Here is a 5,318-nt window from a genome sequence, read left to right on the forward strand (position 1 = left end):
AAAATATGACCATCTCTTTGTCTAATTAACAATTGTATATGAAGAAATAACTACAAAACCATAGAATTTTTGTTCTGATAATATTCACTGTATCAATAATTGGAAGTGCATTAACTATGTAAATTATATATGTTTATATATAAAACCATATATATAGTTTTAGACTACAGACTGAGGGCAATTATTAGTACTTGCTCAACAGCTTTTAATTTGACCTGTAGTGCTAAGAATAATGAACACTCAACTATTTTAAAGATTTCCAATTGGTTCAAAAAAAGCCCTTTTTCTGGAAGATCCATCAGTAAATATTACAAGAGCATCAGAAATTGGTTGATTAACAAAACCTTTAGGAAATACAAATGAATTTTTATATGCAAGATGTAATAATTTACCTTTAGGATAATGATGAGTAATTTGACCAGGATAATTAGCTAACACAATTATCCATTTTGTACCATATTGATACAGCCAATTTAACTTGTAAAGTATAATAAGGGATAATAATTTTATAAGGTCTTATATCAAAATATTGTCTTTCCTGACTGTGCTATTAATTGAGATACAGCCAGTGGGCAAGTCCGCAAAACCTTTTTAGGTGAACGGGATAAATGAATTCATCTTAAAAGAGCATTCTGAAAAAGAAAAAAAAAGAGCATTCTGTCAGAATAGAGCAGTAGGAGTCCTTTTAGCATCTAAAATACACAGCAATAACTTTCTACTATGATTTATACAAGAAAGAACAGGAAGAGACAAAATCCTGAACTTCCTTCAAAGCCCGATGAACCTCCATAGTTAATTCTCCCCTAGAATTAGGATCATTATTTCCAATTGGAATATTAAACAATGGTTAGAGGTCCTGTTCAGTCAGTTCCAAACATGGATTAATTTAATTAATATTTTTATATAGAACAGACATCGTGAAAAACAGGGGGCCAACGGCTCCCATGATGAAGGCCCCAAGCCATGTCTCCCTGAGTATCTACTGAGAATAACAAGGAAGGTAAACAAAGTAAAATCATAAGGAAGTATAAAACAAAAATAAAGGATAATGGTGAACTCTTTCGCAGATAAGGACAAGTTCCTCTTTATGCTAATCTCAGTAGGGAGGGATTCAGTTGACACAAACCAAGAACAATGTTGTCTCCTAGGGAACACCTTAGTGCCACAGCATGACCTTCAGCTTACATTAAGCCTCCCTCATTTCCTGATACAGCATTGAATTTGACATTTTTGGGGTTAACACAGTTCTCCTCCATCCTTGTTCCCAAATACATACACTAAAATTCACTTTTCTCTAAACCTTTTACAACTTACTATACATCCTTAATTTAGCTTTTACTATCTTTCATATTCTGGCACAACCAGACATTCTATTTCAAAGCAAAACTACTAGGAAGTGGAGTTACTAGGAGATAACCAGAAGATGGAGAAAAAAATTGACAGAATATATCTTGCTTCTGAACCAACTGTAATTCATTTTTTGCAAATATCCTGGGAAAGAACATTAGGATCTGGATATCATGTTACACTTACTGATGGACAATCAGTATGGACTGGGACAGTTTCTGCATCAGAGATTTCTCAAGAAGCAGATGACATGGCAATGGACAAAGAGAAATACGTTGATGAACTGAGGAAAGCATTGGTATTACGAGAAGAATTGGCTGATGCATACAAGTTTAATTTTTCTAAAGAGTCTGGTCATTTCTCTTTTGAGAAAAACCTGAAAAATGTTTCCTTCAGACTTGGTTCCTTCAACCTGGAGAAAGCTACAAGTCCAGCTGAGGTCATTAGAGAACTTATTTGTGATTGCCTGGACAACATCTCAGAAACCAAAGCTAAAAACCAGCATCTGCAGAAGGAAAATGAAAGACTTTTGAAAAGTTGGAATGACATTCATAGAAGGTTTGGAAAATATGTGAGTGCTAAGGATGCCTTGGAAACTGATCTTGATGATCGGTTTATTCTGGTACTAAATGAGAAGAAAGCCAAGATCAGACGCTTACAGAAACTATTACGTGATACTGAAGAGTCATAAAATAATGCTGAACATGACAGGGAACCTGCAACCTCTTCTCAAGTAGGTGCTGGCAGAGATGCAATCTATGACAAAAGTACTGATGATGAAAGTGAAAGCAAGCCTGATCCCTCTGAGCTTTGTCCAGGCACTTAAAGAAAAGATGACTCCATTATTTCAAGTCCTGGTGTCACTGATATTGCACCAAGTAGAAAAAGAAGGCAGCAGATGCAAAAAAATCTTGTAACAGAACCAAAAATGGCCTCCCAGGAACATCAGCTTCAAGAGGAAAAATTTGATCCTTCGCTCCTTCAGACATCAAAAAAGGAACACATCTCAGATGAAAATATGTCCTTAGAAACACTAAAAAACAGTAATCCAGAAAACCTCTTTGATGAGATTTAACGGTCTCAGAAATGTTCTTTGATGTTCACTTGCTTATGTTGTCTATTCATTTCTTTAAACCAAAAAAGCAAAGTTGCAACACAGCAGCAGCTATTACTGTTTTTGTTATTGTTATGTGCCGTTGAGTTGCCTGCAACTCATACCTTACAATTTAATTGCATACACACTGAGGAGAAACAAAAAGATTACACATGTATATGAAGATATGACTTAGGACAGTGGCACGTTATTGTAAACTACTTATTCACTATGCCTACGATTTTACACACATATATGAAGATAAGACTTAATGATAGTGGCATTTTATTATAAACTACTCATTCAGTATGCCTCTGAGTATGTAGCACCTCAAACTTTCTGTTGCAGAGGACACAACCATCTTTATCCAATTCACACATATTTTATATGATAGCAGCCTAACAACCAATCTAGGAAAATTTGGAAATACGTCAAAGAGATCTTTTTTGAAAAATCTGTAGCTCTTTTCTGAATAGTCATAGTCTATGTAATAGTATTTCATTATTTTAGTTTTGGAATTGATATATAAAAATCTATTTTTGTTTGTACCTAAGCAATTAAAATTAATAAAGTTTCTCATCTGTTGAAAAAAAAAAAGCAAAACTACTTTCATTTTAACTCTTAAACAAAAAATGCACAAAACCTACTACCAGTTATTCTTCTTTTCCCCTTGAACTCCATACCATGTCAAAACTTTCAATTCCATCCTCAAAATGATATACCACCCAAAATGCCATAGTTTAATAACTGTAATTTTTAACTACTATTAATATCAATAATAATAATATTATTATTAATACTTTTATCAGACCTTTTAAAGCTGAAAAATAGCATATAATTAACTTTTTGTACTAATTTACAAGGAGATCCACATATCTATGTAAGGAATTTGATCTGGGTATCCCGGGAGGCTATATGCTATGGTTCAAACTCCAATTGTGGGGCCCATTTCCAGTGTCCCCTCTGCCGGCCACTCTAGTTCACAAAACTTCCTTAGAGTGAAAGCATCTACTTGGATGCCGTATCTGGCCGCCCTAGAAGTTCGAAAAGTTAGTTACCAAACACTCCAAAGGGGACGACGGTCTTTCCACCCTTGACTGTCCTGTTCCCATTTTTCGCTTGCACCTGTTTCGCTAGCGCTGTTTGTTCCAGAACTGAGCAGAGAAAGAAAAGAGCCACACAAATCCACAGAAATAGAAAGACACTGTCAACAGAAAGACCACTGACAAACACAAATTCACAAAAATAGCAAGAGATACTGTTGACAACAAAGACCACGACAAAACCTGAGTCCAAAGAAGGGCCTCTCCCAACCGGCGGAGAGAAGAACACTGTTTACGACAAAGACCATGACAAAACCTGACTCTGGACTGACAGACCTGGTTCGAGGGGTGGGTTTCTCTCACCTCCCACCCGTTGAATGTCTGAGGCATGGGCCTTTCTCCCCTGGGCTTCCGAACTTGCGGGTCACCAGACTGGTGCAAGCTAATTCTGAACTTGCGGATCAAACCTGGGCTCTTGCATGCCCCAGGCTGGCGCAAGCTAATTCCAAACTTGCGGGTCAAACCTGCACTCTCACGTGCCAGTGGCATCCACCCGAGAACTCAGACTTCCACACAAGCTAATTCCAGGCGAGTCTCCACTTCCTCAGACACCTGGACCTTGGCAGTCGTCACTGCTGTGGTCTTGGACTGGAAGTTATGCAGTGTCCTGCTTTTCAACTGTCCAATTCAAAAACCTGGGTGCACCAAACAGAATACAAATTAACCAGTTATAAGGCCTGACTTACCAGGTAGGAAGAATCCTACAGCGACATCACAGTTACTCCATTGGCCGGCAATCAGGGTTTTGATAAATTTAGGGAGATCTCGCTGGGGCCTCCAAATGTAATGGAGTGAGTCCCCAAAAAGATCACTGAGCCAATTAGCCAAATTAACAAAGTTTATTTGAGTTAGAACCCGGGCTCCCACGTGCTGACACAGCAGCATCCTCCTTCTTTAGTTTATCCTTGCAAATCCTCTTACTTTTGATCTATTAATAGTAGGAAATGCATAAGAGTCCACAATTAAGGTCGCATAGTGGAATGTACCTGGGGCGGCGGGAAGGGTGCGGGGGGATTGTGTACCAGGGAGGGAGTCTTTCTTTTACTTTTGAAAGAGAGGAGCGAACTGGGGGGCGGCAGGAGAGGGCTGGGTGGGTAGAGAAGTGCAGCAATGAATGAATGAAATGGAAATCCAAATTCTCTGTAAATGTTCATTAAAATTATTAAAAAAAAAACAAATGGATAGAAAAATGATGGTATAGTCATACAATGAAATAATATGCAGTACAGAGAAACAATAAACTCATAAAACATTACACAACATGAGTGACCCTGGAGGACATATGCTGAGTGAACTCTTTCAGTCAGAAAACGATAAATACTGCATAAAACCACTGTTATAAAGCAGATTTCACATGGAAAGTTGGGAGGAAAATAGGACAAGAGAGGATAGATAATGTACATTACATTGGAACAGATAAAGGAAAGAACTGTTTAAAAGGAATACATGATTAGGCAATCACCTAGGATAAGAGTACACTTCAGAGAGGCCTGGGGGTGGTAATTAATTGTGTAACAACGTATGAATATTTTTAAAGAAAGTGAATATCAGAAGGGGAAAGGGAAGGTAAAGGGGTAAAATGTGCAACAATGAATGAATAAAAATCTAACTTTTCAATAAACTTTTATTAAAATCACAAAATAAATTTTATCAAAAATAAAAAAAATAGTAGGAAATGCATGATAAGGGAGAAGCAAAAGTTGAGCAATTACTTAACCAGTTTGTAGGAAAAGGAACAATATTTTTATTACTTCTAATTAAGAATTTAAGATACT

General features: G+C 37.0%; 1 pseudogene; it reads left to right on the plus strand.

The window, feature by feature from the left end:
- The first annotated feature begins 1,423 nt into the window (after window positions 1-1,423).
- On the plus strand, window positions 1,424-2,422 carry LOC102851553 (annotated as a pseudogene).
- The last annotated feature ends 2,896 nt before the right edge of the window (window positions 2,423-5,318 follow it).

The sequence above is a fragment of the Elephantulus edwardii genome, unplaced genomic scaffold (assembly GCF_000299155.1).
Source record: "Elephantulus edwardii isolate Elephantulus edwardi_28Jun2011 unplaced genomic scaffold, EleEdw1.0 scaffold00074, whole genome shotgun sequence".
Lineage (NCBI taxonomy): Eukaryota > Metazoa > Chordata > Mammalia > Macroscelidea > Macroscelididae > Elephantulus > Elephantulus edwardii.